We start from the raw sequence: 27,596 nt of genomic DNA on the forward strand, positions 1-27,596 counted from the left end.
ATGCAGAGACAATTATCACTGTTCACGCACTGTAACGCACTGTTTACACAGTGTAGCAGCACTATTTATGTATTAAAAAATATTAAAAATGGGTTTCAAGGTATTATTTACACATTTAAAAATTATTTTGCTACTGTTTTTTCAACAACAATCAATTTTCAGTAACAATAAGTTGTATCCAAGCGGACCCTAAGTGTAGTCACCAAACAAATTTAATTACTTACATGTAATTTATGTTTCACTCCAAGATGTCTCTCTCAACTCTTCACATTCTCTTAAACCTCTGTATCTCCCTTTTCCTTTAGTACTAAATCTGAATTCACAAAATATCAATGGGGGTTTTATGGGTTTGTTTATGGATTTCTGTATTTCTATGAGTTATTGTTTGTGGCTTTGTCTCCATTTTGTTTTATTTTGTTTTGTTTTTATTTTGCTTTTACGTTTGTATATGGGTTGTGTGGGTTTAGTTTGGATTTGTCTATCTGGGTCTGTATTTATTGGTAAAGCTGGGACTTGGGAATGGTAGTGTTGTTGATTTTTATTTTTTGGGGAGTTATATATGAAATTTACAAAATTTGGTTGGTTTATTTGTGTTAAGTAATTGTTGGTTTTTTATTTTATTTTTTATGTTTTTAGAGTTCAATGTTGGATTAATTGAAAATGCAAATTAAGTGTTTGATGAAATGAATTTGTGAGCTATGTGTGATTTATTGACTGAGATGACTTTGATATCTTTCTCCATTTACAATGGTTGCTGGGTTCCCAAAAGTATTTTGTTTGTCTAAGCTAGGTGGCTGCTTGTGTTTTGTCTGAGTTGTGCATGATTATTCTACTTCGATCATGTATTTTCTTTACAGGAAAATTTTACTTCGGTCAATTGAGCTTTTGTTTTAGATTTTTTATCCAAACTGAAATTAGGTTGAATATATATATTTTCTGTGAATGGTTGTGACTTGTGAATGAATGAAAGTTAATTTTTAGTACTATATGTATTGGCTATAGCTTGTTAATAGTGGTAGATTTTCTTCTCTCGAAACAATCCTTAGCTAGACTCTAGGCAACTCAAATTTCTCCGAGGCATGGCTTACCTTAATATTGGTATCGATTCCTCATTGTCTATTGTTTCCCCCTTGCACTCTCACTTTTCTCTGGCCACTTCATTGTGCAAACTCTAAGTGTGACCTTCTTGGTCTACGTGTTTATCATAACCATATGCCTTATCTCACTTGCTACCCTAGAGGTGCAATGGGCTGGTATTGGATTAGAAGAGTGGTGGAGGAATGAAAAATTTTGGCTCATTTCTGGTACCAGTGCTCACTTGGCTGTTGTGTTACAAGGCCTACTCAAAGTGATTGCAGGGATTGATATATCTTTCACATTAACTTCTAAGTCAGCAGGAGAGGACATTGAGGACATTCATGCAAACTTGTACCTTGTGAAGTGATTGCAGGATTAACATACTCTATATACTGCATGTAATGTATTGATTTCTATAATTTTTAAAATTCATAGGGTATTATTGCTTAGACCTTTTTACCCTTCCTTTCCCATGATATTCATTTCTAAGAAACCCACTGAAAATAGCATTACTCATTTTGTTTTAACTTTTTCATTATTCACTCAACTTTCATAATCTAGAATCTTTTAAATATTTTTCGAAACTTGAGCGAATTACATTGTAGTCTTCGATATTCAATAAGTGCAGTTTAATGGTTTAATGATGCTATTTGGTATATTTAACAGTTTACTGGTAGGATTAGCACCTTGCTATCTAGTTGCTGAAACTGAAGAAATCTAGTATCTCCAAGTAACTTCAATGAAAAAAGATATTATGCACACACTTATATATGAACTTGTCTTTTGATGTGCTTACCATGTTGTTGGTATAGATTTTTAGCTATTAAATATAAGTTTATTACTAATACAATCATCACATAATGTCCTGCTTTTTATTTTATTTTTTCTCCTTTCCTTTGTTTTATTGTCCAATTTATTTTATTTAAGTTAACTCATTGCTCTATCAAAAAAAAAAAAAAAAAAAAAGGTTAACCCATTGCTTCCTTTTTCTTCTCCTTAGAAAAATACAAAAGCATGTGGTATAAAAATGAAGTTATTGACAATTGAAGAACATTGAGATCTTGTGTGGGAGGGATAGAGCTATTGGTGTTGGTGCAAAATATATGGACGATGCAGTTGAAGTTATGATTGAGGAAGGAGAAAAGTGTTGAATTCTCCTATTGCACAACAACATGTCAACATTTGTTATCAATAAGTTATGCAATTGAGCTTTGCCAAAGAAAAAAGAGTAGAAAAGATCCACTTCAAAACAGTTTTTTATTTGAGATTTTGAATGTTGTTAAAAGAACACCAATGTATTTTGGATACTCTCTCTCTCTAAAATATTTTAGTTGGCAAGATATTTTTTTAGTTGGTTATGATGGAAGATATTTAGTTATTATCTTGTCAATTGGTGTATCAATGGCCTCTTTGTTTTGAATTTTGTGTAAAAAACTCATATTTTGGAGACTTTATCATCTCTCTTGATGTGACGAAGGACAACCACACTATTTTAATAGAACAATTAAACAACCATAGAATCAAGAATAAAACCTAGGAGTTAGTACCTAAGGGTTGCTTGAAGTCAACACCAAGCAAGCTGGAGTCGACACCAGTGTAAAAATAAACACAATATTTTTATAATTCTCAAAAACTATCTTACAATAATCAAAAAAAGTGCTTAAATAGCTAACAATAAGATGCATAAAAAAAATAAAAAATAAATAAATAAACCTAATTATTAAATGCTCGGGCTTGCTTAATCTCAAGCCCAATTATTGATAGGCTCAATCCATAAGGCTACAAGTTGGGCCGTCTTCTTTTTTCTCTTCCTCCCATACATGCGTATAATTGGAGGCTTGTACCTTGTGTCCGCACCATGATATAGAACTTGTTAGTAGTTAAGAACTTTGAAACAATTTTTTAGTTTGAGTTTTAAATGTTGTGAAAAAACTCATGCATTTGGGTTCTCTCTTTATGTTGATATTAAACATTTTAGTTGTCAATAGTTGGCAAAAAAAAAATTTAGTTGGCTGAGATGACAGATTTTTAGTCATCATCTTGGCAATTGGATTATCAATGGCTTTTTCATTGCTAAAAAATGTTACTAAAATTAAAATGTAGAAAGTTTAAGAAAAATAATAGAGTGGTTGTGTAACATTTTTATTGTCATTTTTAGGTTTTCAGGGCATTACGGTCTTTTTTTAGGTTTTAATGTGCATAGAGCTCTACTATTCCTTCAAATATTTTATGGTCATGAAATTAAAATTTTCACATTATATATTGTTGGCTAAATCAAGGCCAAGTAGGCCTCCTTATAGTTTGTATTGCTAATTTGGGAAGTTGTAACCAAGAGGACATGAAATAGAATAGAGTGGAGCCTATAAGAACATGAACATGTGCAGTCTGAAGAACTATGGATGAATGCTGTCTTTTAAGAACAATTCCTCTATTATTGTTATATGCTTGGGAAAGTGACTCACACCTGGGATAGAATAGAATACCTTGATTTCTCACCACTAGTAAGGTCCAAGGTGAAATGCCATCCAGGACGTTTGTTGAAAGATATATTTTCAAGACCTTTTGGTTCAAAGATTAAAAGCATTTCTAATGAACTTCTCTCTCCTTATTTCTAATAACATAATTGGTATGTGTTTCTAATGAACTTTTCTTTGTAGTTTATTTATTTTTATTTTTTTTTGAAATAGATTTATGAGATCATGTGTGTTACAAGTTGTAGCCTTGACATTTAGTTGGAATTGTAAGACTTGTATTCTCCAAAATAACTAGAGTTGTAAAGAAAGATGGTAGAAAAGACTTGGGAGAAATGCAACCAATGTACTTCATGTGATGGTTATATGTTTAAATGGTCAAAGTTTACTGGCCTGAGTATCAACCTGGGAGAAATGCAAATCAATTAAGCAAGGACAACAATCATTTTTGTGATGGTCATACTTTCAAAAGTACAAAGTGCACTCAAAATTGTATTTGGCTTGGCTAAGTTAATGAAAATAAATTCAAATCTGCTTATGAATGGAAGGATTTGCAATGTGAATCTTGTTTGTGATTATTTGTCCACAAACTACTACTTATGAAAAAAATGGAGAGAGAACACATGAAGAGAAAGGTGAGAGGTGAAGGCCTCTACATCAGGGAGAGAGGTGGGAGGTGAAGGCTCAACGTTTGAGCTATGCGAAAATGAAAGAGGGATAGATGCCTTTTTTCTTTTTTCTTTTTTGGTAAAACTTAAATAAATAATATTGGTGACGTGGAAATTTGTTGGGGTTCTAAAGCTTATGTTGCAAAATATGAGGAGTCAACCAATGGCTTCTTTGTTTGTTGCATGTATGTATTAAAAATGCTACTAAAATGAAAATGCAAAAGGTTTTAAAAAAGTAATTATTGAAAAAAAAAATTTGAGTGCTAGTTTGTTCTTTTGAATTTTGTGTAAAAGACACATATTTTGAATACTTTATCGTCTCTCTTGATATAGAACCTTTTAGCTGTTAAGAACGTCGAAACGATTTTTTAAATTGAGATTTTAAATGCTGTGAAAAAACTCAAGCATTTGGGTTCTCTCTTTCTGTTGATATAGAACATTTTAGTTGGCTATGATGACAGATTTTTAGTCATCATCTTGTTAATTAATTATCAATAGCTTTTTAATTACCTCATGTATTTATAAAAAAAATGTTACTAAAATTAAAATGTATAAGGTTTAAGAAAAATATTAATTGGAAAAAACATTTTATTGTTCTTAAATCCAAATCCAAATCCAAATTTAGGTATCCGAGTATGGCATTTTATTTTGGAAGCATAATGTAATCATGTTATTGATGACGACAGGTCACGTGACTCATACTTGATGCTTGGCAAAAAAGTGCGAAAAAATAAAAACAAAAATTAGTAGAAGAAAATAATCAAACTTCTATTATATTTTAAACAAAATTATTAATAGTGTGAATTGGAAGATAATTTTAATTAATTGGGGGTATTTTGGTCATTTTAGAGAAAATTTAGGGTATTTTGGTTATTTTTATGTTTCGAGGTATTTTGGTCCTTTTCTTAATTTCAGGATCATTTCAGTCATTTTTTTAGTTGTATTTTTGTCATTTTTTAAGTTTCTAAGGGTATTTCAAACATTCTCTAGAAAATGAGGGCATTGCGCTCATTTTTTTTTTTGGTTCTAAGGGTATTTTAGTCATTTTTTAAGGTTTTAAGGTTATTTCGGTTATTTTTTAGGTTCTAAGGATATTTCAGTGCCATCCTCACATTTGAGGGTGGTATTATCAAATGTGAGAAAAAAAAAAAAAAAAACTCCTAGTACAGCCGAATGTGGCAAAAGTACAGTCAAATGTGAAGTTAGTACCGTCCAATGTGACGATGGAACTATCAAATGTGAGTAAAAATTAAAGTACCACTGAATGTGAAAAAAGTACGGTCAAATATGAGTAAAAATTAAAGTACTACCGAATGTGAGAAAATTACAGTCAAATAAGATGTTAGTACTGCCCAATGTGGCAATGGAACCATCAAATGTGAGGAAAAAAAAGGGAACCACTGAATTTGACAAAACTATAGTTACATATGATGTTAGTATTGCACAATTTAAGGTGGTATTATCAAATGTGAGAGAAAAAAAACACTAGTACAATTGAATATGGCAAAAGTACGGCCAAATGTGAAGTTAGTACTGTCCAATGTGACAATGGAACCATTAAATGTGAGAAAAAAAATAAGGGAACCACCGAATGTGACAAAAGTAAAGTCATATGTGATGTTGGTACTGCACAATGTGAGGATGGTACCATTAAATGTGAGAAAAAAAAAATAAGTGAATCACCGAATGTGATAAAAGTACAGTCACATGCGATGTTTGTACTACACAATATGAGAATGGTACCATCAAGTGTTAGAAAAAAAATAAGGGAACTGTCGAATGTGACAAAAGTACAATCACATATGATATTGGTTGAAATCCATACTTGCAACTCTCGCAAACAGTGCACGAGACCCACACAAAATGCCAAATGCAATTGAAAATTTCATTCTCAGTGCTATCCAAACTCACACTAATATAAGTGGTGTTAATAATAAACTCATGTGAGAATATATTAACATAATAAGAACATATTTGTGGTATCTCATATTTTGGTTCAAATCCCTATCCCTCATTATCTACTTATCAAAATAATAATAGCAACCATAAAAAATTTCGTTGGCAATTATTTGACTAAACATAAAAAGCAAACAAAACCAGTTAATTGATATCATCTCCACCATGCAGTTTTCTTCTCCTCTGCTTCTTTCAATTGTATTATTAGTATGCTCAAACCCCTTTTTCTTTCTTTATTTTTTCATTGGTAAATTTAATTTTCTAAAAATTTGGGGTATGTTTCATTTAAGCATAATTTTTATTTTATTTTATAAAAGGTTCATTTTTTGGTTGGGTAAAAACATAAAATTTAAGTACAATTTTTTAAGTATATTCCCAAATTTAAATTAAAACTTACTATTATATTATATTAATTGTCCTTAAAAAAAAAATACCATTAATTTTTTATCGGTCAGTAAAAGCTATAATTTAAATTTAATCATAAAAAAGCCTAATCAATTTATTGTAGGTTTTTTTTAGAGATAATTATAATATGCTGCTAACCCTGCAATTTGAACTCTTTCCCTTCTAAACCCCTAAGTATTTTATGTATGTGGAGATGTCAATTTACTGTACTTAAACGCTAATAATGGGGAAAAATAAATGTGATAGAGATCAAGTGCATTGCAAATGTAATCAATAATTAAGATTAAGAGTTGTAAAAAGTGATTTTCAATCACAACTATTAAATTAAAGATATTAGAAGAAGTTAAACAGTTAATAAAGTAAAAAGAATTTGTTAGAAAAAAGTAGGTAAATACTAAATACCCACCTAATCTCTCCTTTTTTGAATATTTTTTTATTTTAAGAAGAAAATACCCACCTAATCTTAATACAAATAAAGTTATAAAAAAATGTTAGCTTTCTCATAAAATGTTGGGCTTTCTCATCATAAAGAAAAAGAAAGCTGTACCTGTACTTGACTAGACATGAATTAAGATTTGCAAAGAAAAGTTGCTAACTCATGTTAGCCTTTAGCTTCCAACTTTTTTCTTTCTATCACGTTTTTGCTTGTATCGTTCACTTTCGTTCATTTGGTATGACTGTACAATGCGACAGAAAATGTACAATGTGACAAATAATGAGTATAGAGAGAAAATAATGTTACACAATAAGTAGTAGGTTGTGTTTGGCGTTGGATGAAAAAGACTTTATCTTTTTATTTTTTGTTTAGCTTATTTTTGCTAATATTTAGTTTATTTTTGGTACTATTTATGAGTCTCATTGCACTTTTTGGCACTATTTATAGATCTTACTATACTATTTCAGCTAACTTTTCAGTAAAAAAAAATTTGTTTTGGCTAAATAAGTTGTGTCCAGTGAGAAAATAATGATATATGTAATAGTGATGGATGTAATGGGAATAGTAAACACGGCGAACGGTAAATACTAAATACTAAATACCCACTGTGGTGGTCCATGAATCTGGGCTTTTGGGCTTAGACCCCTAATTTACTTATACTTTGGGTTAGGCTTATTCCATAGTGGGAGGTCCAAGAAATGGCTCGAAAGGTTGCTGAAAGAGGTAAACTGTTGTCTTTGACCCTAAACTTCTTTGATATTGGCCCATCCGAGGCTATGGTTGCATAGCTGAGCCTTTACACCTCTCCTGTGTTAAGTCTTTTCTCACTACTCTTGTGTTTCACTCCCCCCAAAATTTTCAACCCTTGCTCCTTATCCCTCTTTCTCTATTCATATCCTCCTCTTAGTGGGGTTGTCATGATGAGGGGGTTTTTTTCCCATGTTAATGGGTCCCTCTACACTATATTCTTGACCTAATGGGACCCACCACCTTCTGTTGATACAATCTCATTGGAACTTGCACCAAACGCTGTTTAATACTCGGTGGGTGGATTCCCCTAAGGCATTATTCCATGTTCACATGTGTCGGGGGAGGGGGGTTTGGTACACTATCTAAATGTTCGGTTGGGCTTAACTAGGCTCCGTTTAGTGTCGAAATAGACCGAGGTCATCTGGTAAATGGGCCACCAGCTCAATAATGGGCCCGTATTCTTGGTCCATACACCACTTAATCTTTTTTTTTTTGGAGAAGAAAATACCCACCTAATCTTAATACAAATAAAGTCATAAAACAAGTTAGCTTTCCCAAAAACGTTGGGCTTTCTTGTAATAAAGAAAGCTATACCTATACTTGTTATGACTGTATAATGCGATAGATAATGTACAATGTGACAAATAATGAGTTATAGAGAGAAAACAATATTAAACTACAAGTAGTAGGTTGCGTTTGGCATTGGCTAAAAAAAAAAATTTTTTTTAGTATTTAGCCTATTTTTCCTACTGTTTAGCTTATTTTTGCTATTATTTAGCTTATTTTTTATACTATTCATGAGTTCCACTGTACTATTTTAGCTAGCTTTTAACTTTATCTACAGCACTTTTAGCAAAAAGTTTTCAATTTCAGCTAAATAAGTTGTTTCCAAATGGACTCGTGTAGTGAGAAAATAATGTTTCATGTAATAGTGATGGATATAATGGGAATAGTAGACATGGCGAACGGTCCGGTCGATTGTGTTGTTGGCCAAAATAGGCTAGGTTCAAAACTGGTCATTTTAAATGGGTTGAAAATAGGTCAGGCTAATTAGGTTGCGGGCCAACTCGTATTTTCACATGAATAATATGCACTTTTGGACTTTCTCTTTTACTTTAGTTTAGTTTTGTGCTAGTTAGACTTAGTGTTAGTAACATAGTCATAGTATTTAACTCTACTACCTAGTATTTAACTTAGTGTTAGACGTTTAGTAGAGTAGACGTGTAGTTGTAAATGCTTTTGATTTTTGTATTTTTTTTCCTTTTAATTAACTCTTTTTTTAAAAAGATAAATGGAGGCGTGACCACTACAACTGGTGGCTATTAAATGGCTAGGTAGTGTGAGTGCAATGATTTGTACCTTTATGTTTAAGCACCTAGCACCATGGCACGTATTCTAAATATTTTTTTCAGAATTAAAAAAAAAAAAAAAAAAGGTTGGATCACGTTGGCCTACAAAAAAAATGGCAGGTTGTGGGTTGGCTTGTTTTTTATTCCGGTCAAAAATTCGAGTTCGAGCAGGGTTAAAACTTGGCCGTTCGGGTCAGGTCAACAAATTTTTGCCAGTTTTTCCATGTTCGAGGGATAGAAAATCGATTATAATTTATCATAATTTGCTGCATAAGAGAGTTGTAACAAGTGTGTAAAAGTGTGAGTATAAATGTGTAAAATTGTGTGTACAAATGTGAGAAATTCAAATATCACATAAATGCCACAATTTTTTCCATAATTATCTTACATGATAGGCTATGAATGAATGCTTGTTACTTTCAAAATTTATCACAATATGCTACATATGAAAATTGTGACAAGTGTGTATTCTAACATAAATTACCATAATTTTTGCTACAACTATCATATGAAATAGATATTGTTGGACTATATATTACTTTCAATACCACTTTTTCTAAAGCTTTTTTTTTTTTTTTTAATTTCACTTTGCCCACCTGTGATTTGCCCAAAAAATACTTTGCCTACTTGTGGTTTAAAAATTGACACTTTACCCACCTGAGGTTAGCTCCGTTTGTCTCCCGTTACCTACCTGTGTTAAAAACAGGGGTAAATTTGTATTTTTGTTACATTTTTATGTCTCTCTCCACCCAAAACATAAAAATAAAAAAACTAAAAAAAAAAAAATCAAGGGAAAAGAAGATCTAGAAGCTAGGTTTTGTAAAAATTAAAACCTTTCTTTTACATATTCTTTTCATATATATCAACTTTTAGATCTTTTATTTTAACACATTAAAAATTGAAATTATGCGTTTTCTCACTTGAACCAAAGAATGAAAAAAATCAGTTAAGTTCACTGGGTCTTACTCTAAGAAGCACCACGGCCTAAGCTAAATTCACAAACAAAATTCATCTAGACTAACCCAATTCTTTCCTTCAAGCTGACAATAGAAATAGGATGCTGTGTATCCTGCAATCCCAGATGTGAGTCCATATATAACTATCATTGCAGTAAACAAAGCTCCTCGGTTGTATGGATAAAATACACCAACCAACGCAAGTATAAAAATGAAGACCATGTTGGATATACAAACAGTGATGTCATAAACTAAGGGCCTGTTTAGATACCGTTTATTTTGCTGAAAACTGAAAACTTATTACTAAAAACATTATAGCAAAATAATTTTTAAAAAGCAAAACACTATTGCTGCGTTTTTCACAAGTTGGCTAGTCCATGAATAGTGCTGCGATGTTGGATTGTATGGCCAAATAGCCCACAATATGGATGTTGAACTGTGTGGTTAAATAACCCACAATGTATACGTGTGTAATTCTCAAAAGAAATTACCTTACACAATATTGTATTTGAGATGATTATTATTAATAAAATTGTTTGAATAATGGAATTGCATGTTTTGGCCATGATTGGCTGTGTGGGGTTTAACATGGTCGAATGTGCGGTTGAGATTTCTCATGGATAATAAGTTGTAAGTAGGGGCAGTGAGGTAGATAAGAGATCTGGTTTTAACGTTCAAATAAACGTTAGACACTTTAACGTTCATGTCCTAATTTGCAGGAACTGAAATGAACATTGGCAACTTTTGTGGGTCTCCCACTTGAGATCTTTAGATAAGATAACCACCCAAAAATCTTGTAGAGTAAAAAACCCACTGCAACTTAAACACTATTTCACTCTTATCTCTCATTTAAATATATGATTCAGATATTTACTCTTTTAGTGTTTTAGTTGAATAAAAGTTCTATTTCAATTTGAGTTCTATTTCAATTTTTTGCTTCATTGGTATTAGAGCTTTGAAGCAAGTCCATTTTCCCAGTGTAGCCGAGCAAGTATTTTATTTTTTGAATCCAACTTCTTTTCATTTGCATATCTTCTTTACTCCACGAGCCTACGAAGGAAGAAAATCTCATCAATGTTTTTTGGAGTATTGCTACTATTGTGAAGAAGTTTGTTAGAGAGAAAAGGTTTCATTGCCATGGACAAGTAGATTTTGTGATTGGATGGGACTCTTGCTAGGTGGTGAAAGACCATTGAAATTACTCTAGGAATTTTTTTTTTTTTTTTTTTTTTTGTCATTTAACGTGAAAGCTTGGCTGGCCTAAAAAGGGAGTGTTGGAGCAGACATCAGTATAGATTTGGTACACACAAATTTATTTTTTGGGTTTCTGCATCACGGTCAACTTTCTAAACTAAAATCCTTTTAATTCTTATTAATTGATCATGACTAGTAAAGCTGTAAGTCAAAAATTAAGCAAAACTAAAAAATTAAATGGGGCTAATCATTCTGTTTGGAAACGTCGTATCCATCACATACTCTTTGAAGACAAGGTTGAGTATGTTATTGATATCGGCATTCCAACTCCACCACCTGAAAATTCTACTGCTGCTGCAAAAAGTTACGTATGAAAAACATTTAGAAGATGATAAAACTGCTAGAAATATTTTGCTTACATTCATGGAACCTGACATTGAAATTCTTTTTGAAGAATATACACATGCTAAAACCATGTTTGATGCTATTACTAAAGCATATCGTGCATCTTCTGAAACATACATTCAACTTTTAATTGAGAGATTTAATGGAACCATGATGAATGAAAGTGATAATGTATTGAACATGTCAATAAAATGTCAGTAATTGCAAAAGAGCTAGCTATCTTAGGAAATCCAATTCCTGATAAGATGCAAGTGTCTACTATTTTGCATAGTTGGCTTGACTCATGGGATTCTGCAGTGGTAGCTCTAAACTATTCTGCAACCCCTGTGAACATAAAAAGCTTACCAACTCTTTCGGGGATAGAACTGGATAGAAGAAATAAAAATAATACATCTAAATCTCTCTTAACAATTGCTTCCACTAGTCAACCACCAAAGAATGAAACTCCTAAAAATGACAAGAAAAACTTTTCTAAAAATTTCATGGGCACAGGAAAGAATTTCAAGAACAATGATAATAATAAAAGGGGTAAGGGAAAGTGTTTTAAGTGTGGAAAGATTGGTCATTATCAAGCTAATTGTCATGAAAATAAAAACAATAACAAACCTAATTATGGGGGTTCCAAAGATATAATTTGTGTGGTATCTGAATCTCTGTTAACTGATGTTGACTCCAGAGCATGATGGGTAGACTTTGCATCTTCACACCATATGGCAAAGATGAGAGATTTCTTTGTTGACATGAAAGAGGTTAAAGTCGGTGATCATCATGTATAACTCATGGGATTCTGTAGTGGTAACTCTAGACTATTCTGCAACCCCTGTGAACATAAAAAACTTACCAACTCTTTTGGGGATAGAAGCGGATAGAAGAAATAAAAATAATACATCTAAGTCTCTCTTAACAATTGCTTCCACTAGTGAACCACCAAAGAATGAAACTCCTAAAAATGACAAGAAAAACTTTTCTAAAAATTTCATAGGCAAAGGAAAGAATTTCAAGAACAATGATAATAATAAAAGGGGTAAGGGAAAGTGTTTTAAGTGTGGAAAGATTGGTCATTATCAAGCTAATTGTCATGAAAATAAAAACAATAACAGACCTAATTATGGAGGTTCCAAAGATATAATTTGTGTGGTTTCTGAATCTCTGTTAACTGATGTTGACTCTAGAGCATGGTGGGTAGACTTTGCATCGCCACGCCATGTGGCAAAGATAGGGGCGGCTCCAAGATTTTTGTTTAGGGGGGTCAATAAGAAACATAAATTTCAATACTATAGGTAACAAATATAAACAATATGCAGCATTATTTTAAATACTATATTCCAACCAACTTCCATACTCTTTAAACCATTTAGGAATAAATCAACGCATAAGTCCACCAATTTTCGTTTGAGGAAAATTGTGTTCATGAGGTTGAAAATGTATTTTTTGTAAATAATATCTTCTTAAGTTCATCGTACTAGCAAAAGAATAAAAAATAAACTTTAAGTTCATTAACATATTTTTTTCTAATATAATAAACATATTAATTATTGTTGTTAAGTTTATAAAAAAAAAAAATTTATTGTTGTTAAGTGACTTTTTTGCAATTCTTTAATTTTTTTACTATCCTTTAAATACAGTAACAGTAAAGACACATTAGAGACTCAAAAATTCAATTTATAAGTTTACAATACAAAGCCCCATAGACACAATTCACAGTAACAGTAAAGACACGTAGAGACAGCCCCACACTATTGCAATTCTTTAATTTGTTTACAATTCTTTAATTTATAAGTTTGCAATACAAACACCAGCCCCACAGGCCCACACAACTCACAGACTCAAAAACTCAAGTTACTCAGCAACAAAAAATGAAAACACTATAAACCGTATAACCCCACAGCCCTCCACCCCACCCAACCCCCAAACACGGTCAGAGCTGAGAGCACAAACTCAGAGACTCAAAAAACTCAACAACAAAAAATCAAAAAACACTATAAACCGTATGACCCCACCCCCCAAAAAAACACACGGTTAAATACTCAAAACTCAACAAAAAAAATCAAAAGACTATAACCACACACACATAGTGATTCAATGAAAGAGCATATCAAAACAAAATTAACAGTGAAAGAAATAGAGAAAGAGAGAGCTAAAAAACCAGATGAAGCGGCAGCAGATGAAGCGGCGGTGGCGGCAGATCAAGGACAGCCCCGGCGACAGCACCGCGGCAGATTCTTGGAGCTACAGAGTGGCAAATTTTTTTGTGTGTGAAGCAGCTTTTTTCCTTTGGGTTTGGATAGTGAAGAAGAATCGTGGGAGATTTTGGGGGCAGCGTCTACGCAAGTAACGCAGCAGCAGATTTTAGGTTTTATTGATCCCTTTTTTTTTTTTTTTAATGATTTTTCAAATTTTGATTTATGGGCTTTTTATTTGTAAGATTAAAGAACAAAATTTTGCTGTTGGATTTTTTTTTTTTATCTGAAGTTTTTGCTGGGCTAGTTTGCACCATATTTTTATCTTTTAAATGCCATTAAAGAACAATAATGTGAAAATTTTCGTGTTAGTCTGGATTGGCGAGCATCATATGAAGAATTGTGGTATGTTTTTGGATTTTTGTTTTGTAGAAGCAGTCAAAGCACTCTCATGTGATAGATCTCTATGATCATTGGATGTGGGTGCATTCATAGTAAATCATTATCAAACTATCATTCAAGTTGGGTAATTTCCCTTTGGATTGGGTTAGGTTAACGAGTTTGGGTCCAATTTTTGCAGACTTACTTGCTTATCTAGCTGTATAATATATTTTAAAGTAAAATAGAAACTCAATAAATAATGTGGTTGGAGTATTCAATTAGTTGATTAAGTAGTGAAATCACATTTTGAATTATAATTGTGGGGCTCGTGGGCCTGGTAGCCTCGGCCCATCTTGCATTCGGCCCATGGCCCATGCCAAGGAGAAATGATCGTCCGAGGATGGCGTATGAAGACCTAAGCTTTTTTGGATCCACGCCGAGGACATCCCTGTCCTTGGTGTACTGAGGCTAATTCCAGGCAGGGGAGCGGGCCAAGAACAGGTTGTTACCTCCGCACTAAATGCACTCACCTAACCCCCTGGCCGCATTAATGGGGATGTAAGCCCTAGACAGGGTAACATTGGTCCTTGTGAACCACTCGAGTACTGATAAGGCCTCTGATGGGACGGACGGTCAGAGGGAAGGCAAGTGAATGGTCGACAGATGGAAGAAAGAGATGGGAGGAAGAGGATTATATAAAAAGGGCAAGCAAAGCAGTTGAGGGAGGGGGAACCTCTTGGGACAAGGGCCGAGGAGCTACCCTTAGCACTAAGTTGGCTTCATCCTCCTTCAAGAAGAAAAGGTTCTGGGTGTAAGGTTGTTAGTTGGTTAGGGCCTAATTCTTCATCCCACTCTCTAGAAATGTATTGTTGAGGCCTATCTAAATTGAGTCCCTACAATTGGCACCGTCTGTGGGAAGAATTAGTGCACTAGCGGGCGCAACGGCCGATTGTTCCTTAGTATCTAGTTTACGGAAGGTTTACAACGATGCGTAGCAAAAAAAAAAAAAGAAAAGAAAGAAAGAAAGAAAGAAAACATTACAGAAAAACAGAAGATTCAACAGAAAATAGAGGAAACATAATAGTATTTTATTAAATGAAGAGAAAATACAGAGTACAAATAGAGGCTCAGGCAGATGTGTTTTAAAGCCAATTCTACAAATAGAGGCCCAGGCGGACTTGTTCTAAAACTAGCTAGAGGGAATGGGGCTGAGGCAGGCATGTTTTAATGCTACCAACAACTCCTTGGCCGGTGTGGCGGAGCTGGAACAAAGAGAGAAGCCGATGCAAGGGCATCAGGAGGCCCTTCCCCATGACGTTCCCTTGATTCTCTCTAGGCCTCGCGAAGGTTGGTCGTCGGAGACGGCAACACTCGGGCACTAGACATGACGTGATCTTGCGCGCCTCCTCCGGCAAGGGTGCGCCTCGGGGAAGAGCGTTAGGTACTTCAAGGACTTCCCTCCTAGCCACCATGCACGGCACTATCAGGGTGACGCCAAGGCTCTACTGCGCCGGAATTCTGGCGGGGACAACGGCCACAACGGCTCTCGGCCGGGAAGGTAGGGCCTTTACCCTGTGTGTCCTCACACCCACCCAGGGCCGTCCCATGTCTCCCAACTCTGGTCACAATCCTGGCAGGGTTGTTGAAGGGGCTCGGGGAGCTGAAGGGACGTGTTTTTAGTTGTGATTGGAGAGTTCATGGAGTGTGGAGAGGCATTTCCCTCCAGAGAGCCTTATATAGAGGATGGAGACTAGTGGGAATTGATCCACGCAAAGTTCGAAAAGGGGATTATCAGCGGTATTAATCCTGACCACATCCCAAGGAGACCGTACGCCGCTGGATTTGTATCAATTCACGAGGACATCAATGAGAGCACGTCTCGCGCATCGAAACGCCAAGCGCGGAGCGCTAACAGTCAGGGGATGCCTCGTAATTGAGGTGGACGGGAGCTTGAGATGAAGGCGAGGTCACTGCCGCATATAAGATCAGAGTCCGAACCGCCCTTGTCCCGAGCATCGTAGAGTTAATGGCCTGACCCGAGAAGGAACCATTTCCAATGAAGCGTGTCCGAGGACGTCATCATACCAAAAGTAAGATTCTAAGAGCCGATGACAAACTCCTTCATTCCACGTGGAAGTGTTAGACAGAACCAAGGCATTGCATGGTCCTCGGACTCAAGCTTGTGGGAAAACTAACCACTCAACTATACCTGGGTACTAGACAGAACCAAGGTATTGCATGGTCCAAAGACTCAAACCTATGGGGAAACTAGATACTTACAAAAGAATGGAAGTGTTAGACAGAACCAAGGCATTGCATGGTCCTCGGACTCAAGCCTGTGGGAAAACAAACCATTTAACTATACCTGGGTATTAGACAGAACCAAGGTATTGCATGGTCCAAAGACTCAAACCTATGGAAAAACTAGATACTTACAGAAGAATGGAAGTGTTAGACAGAACCAAGGCATTGCATGGTCCTCGGACTCAAGCCTGTGCGAAAACTAACCACTCAACTATACCTAGGTACTAGACAGAACCAAGGTATTGCATGGTCCAAAGACTCAAACCTATGGGAAAACTAGATACTTACAGAAGAATGGAAGTGTTAGACAGAACCAAGGCATTGCATGGTCCTCAGACTCAAGCCTGTGCGAAAACTAACCACTCAACTATACCTGGGTACTAGACAGAACTAAGGTATTGCATGGTCCAAAGACTCAAACCTATGGGGAAACTAGATACTTACAAAAGAATGGAAGTGTTAGACAGAACCAAGGCATTGCATGGTCTTCGGACTCAAGCCTGTGGGAAAACTAACCACTCAACTATATCTGGGTACTAGACAGAACCAATGTATTGCATGGTCCAAAGACTCAAACCTATGGGGAAACTAGATACTTATAGAAGAATGGAAGTGTTAGACAGAACCAAGGCATTGCATGGTCCTCGGACTCAAGCCTGTGGGAAAACTAACCACTCAACTATACTTGGGTACTAGACAGAACCAAGGTATTGCATGGTCCAAAGACTCAAACTTATGGGGAAACTAGATACTTACAGAAGAATGGAAGTGTTAGACAGAACCAAGGCATTGCATGGTCCTCGGACTCAAGCCTGTGGGAAAACTAACCACTCAACTATACCTGGGTACTAGACAGAACCAAGGTATTGCATGGTCCAAAGACTCAAACTTATGGGGAAACTAGATACTTACAAAAGAATGGAAGTGTTAGACAGAACCAAGGCATTGCATGGTCCTCAGACTCAAGCCTATGGGAAAACTAACCACTTAACTATACCTGGGTACTAGACAGAACCAAGGTATTGCATGGTCCAAAGACTCAAACCTATGGGAAAACTAGATACTTACAGAAGAATGGAAGTGTTAGACAGAACCAAGGCATTGCATAGTCCTCGAACTCAAGCCTGTGGGAAAACTAACCACTCAACTATACTTGGGTACTAGACAGAACCAAGGTATTGCATGGTCCAAAGACTCAAACCTATAGAGAAACTAGATACTTACAGAAGAATGGAAGTGTTAGACAGAACTAAGGCATTGCATGGTCCTCGAACTCAAGCCTGTGGGAAAACTAACCACTCAACTATACCTGGGTACTAGACAGAACCAAGGTATTGCATGGTCCAAAGACTCAAACCTATGGGGAAACTAGATACTTACAGAAGAATGAAAGTGTTAGATAGAACCAAAGCATTGCATGGTCATCGAACTCAAGCCTGTGGGAAAACTAACCACTCAACTATACCTGGGTACTAGACAGAACCAAGGTATTGCATGGCCTAAGGACTCAAACCTACGGGAAACTAGATACATGCAGAAGAACCGGGGGGTTAAACTAACTATTTGCGGAAGAACCAAAGCATTAGCCAGAACCGAATTGTGACCCGGTCCTCGGATTCATGCCTGAAGGATAGCTGATGGTCTCATGAGACTGAGTCCAGAACAGAATCAGGGTATTGGGCAAGATATTAAAGTGCGGCAAGTAAAAGGAAGCATCAATAACTAGAAGCAAAGTATTGAATATTCATTTCAAATAGAAAATGCATAGTTTCATTACAATGCCCCTGAGGCAAGAAGCAGAACGAAATGAAAAAGAAAGCAAATAAAAGTGTCCTATGCCGTATGCCATTTCCAACTCAACAGGCCAATTGTCTTGAGGGGCTTGTCAAAAGGGCTTCAACCAACACCTAGGGACCATGGCTCGGAGGGGCTGCTTCAGAGGACCCTTCCACGGTAGGGGAAATCCGAGGGACCGTGGGATTGGCTGGGGAGTCAGTAGGAAGCCTCACCATATCTTGGGACACTTCTTGGTCCTCGGTTCCGGCCCCCTCCAACGCTCTATGGGGCTCAGCCTCTTCAAAAGGTCTGTCAGCTGAAGATGTGTCCCTAGCGGTCCTGTCATGACTTTCACTTGCCGCTGGTAATGCAGACCCCTCCTCGGAGGCAACAGGGACAACCTCGCGAATTGCGGAGGGGTAATATACTCTCTCTGCCCTCCTGAGGTCGGACGAGACATCAACCCCCGCTTGGTTAAGGGCTTCATGCCAGGTCTTATAACAGAAGCGCCTGCACACTACAGGAACTTGAGCTTTAAGAGTGGCTTCAGTCTTAGCCACCCCCTCGGCAAAAGCCTCATCTTCTGCCTGTTCTACAGAGCGCTTAGCGTCTATTCTCGCAAAAACCGCCTCATCTTTGGCCCTCACAGCCTCGTCCCTAGCATGCTCGGTAATGCCCCTCGCGCTGACTGCCTCGACCAACTTTTTCTTCAGGTCAGCGTTATCCTCCTTAGCAGCTCGTAGGTGGCCCTCGACATCCTGCAAGTGCCTTGTCTGATCCTCGGCATGCTTCGTAGCCGTGGCTAGGTCAGATTTTCGATCTCTAGCCTTTGTCATCTCCTCTAGATTTTCGATCGCCTTTTTTAGATCTGCCTCAGATCTCTTAAGGGTACTTGCAGCTTTCAAGAACTTGTCACGCTCCCGCGCTAAAGCGTTACTCTAGCCGTCGACCTCCTCATCCAGCCTGAAAATGGCCTGGACAGCCTGCCAACAAAAGCAAGTGCACCGTAAACAGAAGGGAAGGTGCTGAGCAATAAAATTCGAATAAGAGTAAACTAGTACCAGGGGACCCACCATGCCTAGATATCTCTTAAGGCTAAGGGCAACCTCTGGCCTGCTCATGCTCCTAAGCTCGGCCATGTCGGCGGGAAGGAGAAGAGACTTCTTCAGCGCATCTGCTACGAGAGCCCCCTCGCCTCCTCGGGATTCCTGGATCGTCGCGTCATCCATCAAGGGTTGACCATGGAGCATGGCAGCGGGCAGCCAGGCCTGGGCCTCGGACTGCTGGGCGATCTCCTTTCCTTTACGTTGACCACCGAGCCTCAGTTGTTTGGAAGGTCGGGCGATTCCACCTTCCTCTGGCGGAGAATGGGATTTGCCCCCATCCACTAGGTCCTTGCCCTTAAAAGATCTCTTCCTTTTTACGTCGGGAGACTCGGACTGAGGGACTGAGATTGGAGGGATTAAGGATGACCTGGTGCGCACAGGCAAAGGCTGGGGTAGAAGTGATGGGGGCTTGGGTTGTGACTCTTTTAGCACACCCTTCTCGGAGTTGCCCTCAAGCAAGTCAAGAAGGCTGGTTTAGGGCTGTCTTTTTAAACCCATCTTGGCTTGAATACCAACCCTTAGGGGCTGAAGATCGGCTTCGGACAAATGGGGGTCTCCCAAGTCACTGGAGGGATCTTCAGACTGATCAGCTAGGTTAAACACACTAAATTCGTCCTCGGATGAGCTTAGTTCGACCACCTCCCCTGCCTCCTCAAGTTTCCCTTCCTCAGTCTTTGTTGCTTGACGAGATGAGGAAGAACCCACCAACGGAATGCCTTCCGGAGTATAAGATCCTTCGAAAAATGCAAAACCGTCCTCCACCACAGTAATTTGCCTAAGCCGAGGATCACGAGCCCTAATAACGTGCTTTGGGACCGGGAACGACTTCTGGGCTGGGTCACATCCGAGAATGTGGTGGGCGGCTCTAACCTGGTTATCAGCCTCGTTCAGAAAGAGTTCCGCCCTAAGAACGGCTTCCAAATCCTCCTTGTTGACTAGGTGAAAATGACGCGCGAAGGCGTGCGGATCTGCAGAAACAAAAACAAAGCTCCTGTGATTAATCAATCAAAACAGATACGCAACAAAAAATAATACAAGAATCTAGACCGCCCCCTACTTCGAGTACCCTACCTGGCTCTCCCTCTATTGTCGGGCAGTAGAGACCGTTGTACCATTCCCCCGACACAATGAGAAAATCTTGAGTCAGCCCCTTATTAGAATCAGGAAGGCACTGGATAAGTCGGACCCTATCATCCCTCGTCTTCATATAATACGTTTTAACCCTCAAGTGCTGAAGGTTGTAGCACCAGTTTACGTCATGGTAAGTTAATCTCAACCCCATTTTCTCAGTCAAGGTGTCTACGCACCCTAGTATCCTAAATACATTAACAACACACTGGGTAGGAGCCAGCCGAAAATGCCTAAGGTATCTGCTCGTCACTAGCCTCATAGGGATTCTCATCCCTCCTTCTACGAAGGCGACTATGGGGATCACAACCTCACCCTCGTTTCTCTTAATACGCCACTCCCCTTCCTCATAATACCTCAAACCCACATTACTGGGTATCCCATAATCGGCAATGAATTTCTTCATCATCTCGTCGGACTCAACCAGCTTCTTAAACTTACCCATTCCTAGCAACGACCAAAGGATCCGAAAGAAGGAAAGAAAGAGTAGGATCAAAGAAAATTTTGTGCTACTGAGAGGGGAAGACTTACAGAAATGTAGAGATCCTCTTCGGCCAGTGTGGAAGTTTTATTAGATTCAAGGTATGCGCACCAAAGTTCGCGAGCGCACAAATAAGGAAGCCTAACGGTTCAAACAAGTATTTATATCCCCAATTTAAATTCACAATTGCGTAGCCTCCTGCCCATAAAGGCAGAAAGTCCCCACCGAACGATTACCATCACACCGTCAGAAGTGGGGAACGTGGAGCCGCCAAAATTTAATACGGATGCACACTGAGTCTCGAAACGCCAAAACGTACATTAGGCGGGCGAAAAGTCACCATCCTCGACGTGGGCCAAGGTGGGGTGAATCGTTCAGAGGGCCCGTGGATATCAAAACCCTCCTCCCCGTCCGAGTGAATGGGTAGCAGGATTTTTGAAGGGCTATTGTAGGGCCCGTGGGCCTGGTAGCCTCGGCCCATCTTGCATTCGGCCCATGGCCCATGCCAAGGAGGAATGATCGTCCGAGGATGGCGTATGAAGACCTAAGCTTTTTTGGATCCACGCCGAGGACATCCCTGTCCTCGGCGTACCGAGGCTAATTCCAGGCGGGGGAGTGGGCCAAGAACAGGTTGTCACCTCCGCACTAAATGCACTCACCTAACCCCCTGGCCGCATTAATGGGGATGTAAGCCCTAGACAGGGTAACATTGGTCCTTGTGAACCACTCGAGTACTGATAAGGCCTCCGATGGGACGGATGGTCAGAGGGAAGGCAAGTGAATGGTCGATAGATGGAAGAAAGAGATAGGAGGAAGAAGATTATATAAGAAGGGCAAGCAAAGCAGTTGAGGGAGGGGGAACCTCCTGGGACAAGGGCCGAGGAGCTACCCTTAGCACTAAGTTGGCTTCATCCTCCTTCAAGGAGAAAAGGTTCTGGGTGTAAGGTTGTTAGTCGGTTAGGGCCTAATTCTTCATCCCACTCTCTAGAAATGTATTGTTGGGGCCTATCTAAATTGAGTCCCTACAATAATGATAAGAATAAGCGAGTATTAAATATAATATAATTGGGCCCAAATTGATGTAAGCTTCTGGATTAAGAGAAATGTTATATTCACAACATTTTTACAACACTTCTACAATAAATCTTGTGTGACAGGTTGTTACTAGATCTAATTTGAATCTAAAATTGAAATTGCTTTTATACTCACCAATAACAATCAATAACGACTTGCCTCATAGTGTTTATTGTGAAAATGTTGTGAACATATATGACATTTCTATTTGGGTTAAATGGTGCAATATATTTTGTGTTAAGGTTTAAATTAATCCAAATTTTCATAATAAGAGTCTGTTTGGATATCGCTTATTTTGCTAAAATTGAAAATTTATTACTGAAAGTACTATAGATAAAGATAAAAATTAGCTGAAATAGTACAGTGGGACCTATGAATAGTACCAAAAAGTGCAGTGGGGCTCATGAATAGTAGCAAAAATAAGCTGAATAGTGAAATAATTTTTATTTTTCATTGGTATCCAAACGGAGGCTAAAACCTATTATTAATTAAACTATATTCTACAATGAAAAAGGTTATCATGTTTAAAAATTAGTTGTTTCTTTTTTAATATATTTTTGCAATAACTTCATTAGGTATTTATTTAAAACATATAAACATTAAATGAATTAATTGCATTGTAATACCAAAAATTATCTTAAGAAGTAAAGATTAAGTATATAAAGAGTTTAAAATTTTATTTTCCACCTTTAAAATGGAGAAATCGAGAATGAAAAATATTCTTACAAGTTTTTTTTTTTTTTTTGAGAGTTAACAAAAATTTAAAAACAAAATAAGTAGTATTCAACTTCAACATACAAAAGTTTTATAGGTAATTATGTATCTAATTGTGTTTATTTTTAAAAATACTCGAGTTTATGTACTGAGTTAAAGCTAGTTAAGGTTAAATTAAATTGAAATGAATTATTTCTTTCTTTCTTTGGAGAATCTGCATTACTATATGAAATATTCATTTAGCTCTAATGACATGGACTATGGACTAGAAATTAGAAATAGCCAAAGAGCATTCACATCAGCTCGTGCAAAAAATTCCATCTATTTTAGCACAAGAACTTATTTTTTCTATTTTACATATTTACTTTTCAAAATAACCCACATCAGAATACTTTTTTACACAACATTACATTAAAATATTAAATTTTATTGATTTTTTTTTTCTTTTCACATACAATAACCATCATTCACTCTCTTCCTTCAATATCATGATACATAAAGAAAGAACAAAAAATTATATGCAAAGTGAATAGTATCAGTGTAAATTTACATAAATACTGTAGCGATTTTGCAAATTTATACATTTTTAACTTAATTAATGTAGGTGATTTTAGATATTAAATATGTAAAATTTATACTTTTTTTTCTATTTTGCATTGATTATTGATTAATGCAAATGCCCTTACGAAACCAAGCAATATTCATTTAGCCATTCTATCACCGCTCACATGGGCTGAATTGACCCAATGGGCCTTTGTTTATATTATTAGTACGATCCTTCCTGCAAACTAGGAGTATCCACGGGTCGGGCCGGGTCGGGTTTGTGCCCAACCCGGACTTGACCTGAATGGGGTGGGTGAATAAAAAATAGACCCGAAACCGACCCGGAGATCTGGTCAGATTTTTCAGTTCGGGTTGATTCGGGTTGGTTTCGGGTTTATCACCAGGGACAAAATCTGGCCGGATCCGGCAAGATCTGGCTGAAATCTGGCTGGATCCGGTGAGATTTGGTCGAAATCTGGCCGGATCTGTCGAGATTTGGCCTAGATTTCGTCAGATAACGGCGCGATCTCGCCGGATGTGGTCGGAAAATCGTGATACTTCGCCGGTAAGAATAAAGGATCGGTTCGGGTCGGGTGTTACGGGTTTGGAAACCAAAAACCGACAATCGACCAGTGAGGGGTCGGGTTGGCTTCGCCGGAACCTGCATCCGACTGTCGGCATCGTCGGATCGGGTGGCGGCGGGTCGAACACGGGCAGGTTGGCCAGTTTGAATGTGTCTCCGGGTCTTCTGGACAGTCCTACTACAAACCAACAATGAAGAAATAATTTGCAGTGCATGTACTTTATCTTTTATAGAGATACTGCCATACTTTGGTTGCTTTTAGTATTACGTAAAAAACCATTGCTTTTAAAATTTTTTTATAACTATTTATTATGGGCTTCACTATCATATTTCAGCTACTTTTTAGCTTTATCTACAATATTTTTAGTAAAAATTTTTCAGTTTCAATTAAATAAGTTGTTCTTAAACGGAATTTAAAAGTAACTTTAGAAAAAAAATTTCTCGTACAAAATGAGAGGAATCGCTGCCAGTGGCCACGAGGGCCTTGCAGTCAACAGGTCCTTTGAAAAGGATGGAGCCGTGGAGGAGGTGGTAAGATTAGGAATTAAAGAAAGAAGTTGTGGAATTTTGGAAAATAATTTTCAACAATGAGTTGTTATTGGTGGGGCAACAAAGTAATTTTAGTAGTATGATAAAAATAGAGCCAATAACAACTAATCACTTATTTTTTTTTTTTTGAAAAATTAATTACCTATAATTTGCTGTAAAAAATGTTGTGAAGATATTATGAATGTAGGACTTCTCAAAAAACAATGTGTAGTGGAGGAAAAAAAGTCATTAATTTTAGAATATTTATGACATGATAATTAAGGAGCGTCTTTTTCACCTTTAGATATTGCCTTTTAAAATAGGGGTCATTCTACAGTACGCACTTGTTTTTTGTGTGGGTACGCTACCCACCCATATATGGACTGTTAATTCTAAATGTTTTAATCTTCACTGTTTAATAGTTCTATACATACATAAACCTCCGAAAATCCCTGTATGTATGTGAAGAAGGTAAGGATCAAAACAAAACTCGTTTGTTTTGTTCCCTTTTTTATTTGTTGTTGGATTTTTGCAGCAACCCATTACATCACTGATCTTGTAATGTATTTTAGTCTCTTAATCTATAGAGTCTAGATGATAACTCTTCTTCTTAAATTAGAATCTAAGTTTCCGATCCTAGTAGTTTTTTAGCATAGATTTCTTGGAAATAATTTTTTTTTTGAACACATCAATTTTGTTCCCCTTTTCTTGTTTGTATTAGTAAATTTCCGTGGCTTACCTTACATGATCTTGTTCGTTTATATTGTGGTCCTTGGTTCCCATGAATATAACATATATGTGTGTGTGTGTGTGCAATTTGTATTAGTCTGCAATTTGACATTCACTCATTGGACAATAATTGATATTCTCATAGGATCTTGGTTTGTTTGAATTGGGAACTAGTAACTTGTCTTCAAATAAGAGACGTGGGGTTCAAATCCTAACTACACCAAAAAAGAATTGGTGTCTTAGCCCGATGATAGAGGGCAATTATTATAGAGTGGATGCTATAAGTTTAAATTATATACTATGTCTAAAAAGGTAGTAGCTTTCCTCAATTAATGCTGCGCTAATTTTTTGCTTTAAATTTCATGTGCACATTTTTGTATCTTCCTGGGCTGTTAAGATTTTTGGTAGCCCAAGAAGATTAATTTTCTTGGAAGGGGTTGATACTTTCTGAATTGTAATGAAAAGGGGGTTATAGAAACAATGACAGTTTCTTGATAAGGAAATACAATAGTTCATCAAATTAGGTTGTCCTGTGAAAATGTAGTTATGTATGCACAGTTTAAAGTAACAGAGTTTAACCTAAAACAAGAATTGGGGAAAATAGAGAGAGAGAGAGAGAGAGAGAGAGAGAGATTTGCTTGATAATGACCTTGATAAAAATTCTGATTCAATTATTGGTTGATCTACCTCTTCCTCTATTTGCTTGGAACTGACCATTAAAGGTTGGAGGAGACAAATTTGGCCTAGGTCCTTTGACCAATCATAGCCGTATAAACAGGGTCTTTGATTAGCTCAGAGGCATGCTTTAGTGATTTTTCTTCAGAGGTGAGAAGAACATGAACTTGTTCATATCCTATAGGATCATTCCTGGTTCCTAGAGGAGAACTGGAGGAATAGTACCCTTGTGGCAATTTATCAAGAACAATGTGTAGAAGCTCTTCATCTTCAACATGAACTCCTACTGCCTCCAATTTGGTTCTGCAATCTTTGATTTTGGCCATGTACGCATCAATAGAATCATTGTTCTTCCTAATGCTATTTAGTTCTCTCTTCAAACCAAGAATGTTTGATCTAGATATAGAAGTATAGCGCCTTTCCAAAGTATCCCATACACCTGTAGCTGTAGTTTGCCCAACAACAAGAGCAAGAGCTGAGTGAGACAACGTAGCACTGATCATTGACATTAAAACTCAATCTTCTTAATCACCATTGAAGAAAATCTGGATTTTCTTGTGTGATAGGCAATCCCTTATCATCTCTGAGAGTTTTTTCTGGACATGGATAAGAACCATCAACAATATCAAGAAACAAGTAAGCACTTAGAGTAAAGGTAATCTGAAACTTCCACTTAGATTACCTATCAAAAAAAAAAAAAAAAAAAAGAAACTTCCACTTAGATAGAGGTAATCTGGCCCCTTTTGGGTTTGCTAGGTAAAAACTAAGAGTTGTATTGTTGTTGGAAAATCATCGCTAGGAAGCCTGATGCCTCTTCTGTTTATGTATTAAGTACATATAATGAGAGCTTATCATTACTTGATTGCTAAAAGTGTGGAAACATAAATTGTGATGTAGGATTTAAAATTCTAAGTTGCTTTTGGTTGATTGGCACCAAATTTATTGTTATGTTGAGAGTTTTTTTTTTTTTTTTTGGGGAAAAACATGTTCAGAGGATTTGTTGTAAATCAGGTTCCTTCTTTTGACGTCGGCAATTTGTGGTCCCGAACAATAATAATGCTACATTATACACTTAATAAGAGCAATTTCTTGCTTTGATAATAATATATGCTTGTTTATAGGCATGATATGCAAAGAAGATGGCAAACGTGTGGGAGACGCTTGCAGAAGAAACCAACACATATGTGAAAGATGGATGGAATTTTTCCTGTGTTTAGCTGGAATTTTCAAATAGCTTATAAAGTTGAATTGTTCAAAACCTTCATTTCCTTCTTTGGGCTAATATAGTTGTCCACATCCTCCATTGTGGATGAATTTGATAGGCCACAAACTGAATGACCCCTTGTGATAAAACTAATTAATTAATTAGTCAAGTTTTTAATTCATCAATTTATCATGCAATTGCGTGGAAGCACAAACAAATTACCAAAAACTAAATATGCAGCGGAAATAAATAACACGGCGATTTGTTTACGAATGGGGAAAAACCTCGCGGCAAAAACCCCACCGGGTGATTTTCAGGTCACCACTCCGAAACTCCACTATTATCAAATCAAGCGGTTATAAGTAAAGGAATCCTAAGTACCTTACCAACCTACAGTTGAACCCTTACCCCAATATCCAATTGGACTTGATCTGTAGCGACAGTTCCCACCTTTGATGCACGGCTTCCAAGTACGTGACTAACCAATGAGCGGATCCCAGTACGCGACTTCAGAACACCAACT

General features: G+C 37.0%; 1 long non-coding RNA gene across 1 annotated transcript in view; it reads left to right on the top strand.

The window, feature by feature from the left end:
- Window positions 1–27,183, top strand: part of LOC112029552 (uncharacterized) — a 32,039-nt gene extending 4,856 nt beyond the window's left edge. Inside the window, exon 2 of the long non-coding RNA XR_002884753.2 lies at window positions 26,991–27,183. This is a non-coding gene — a long non-coding RNA (uncharacterized LOC112029552). The remainder of the gene's footprint in view (window positions 1–26,990) is intronic.
- Window positions 27,184–27,596: the final 413 nt, after the last annotated feature.

This window comes from Quercus suber, unplaced genomic scaffold (assembly GCF_002906115.3).
Source record: "Quercus suber isolate HL8 unplaced genomic scaffold, Cork oak 2.0 scaffold_709, whole genome shotgun sequence".
In the NCBI taxonomy this organism is placed as follows: domain Eukaryota; kingdom Viridiplantae; phylum Streptophyta; class Magnoliopsida; order Fagales; family Fagaceae; genus Quercus; species Quercus suber.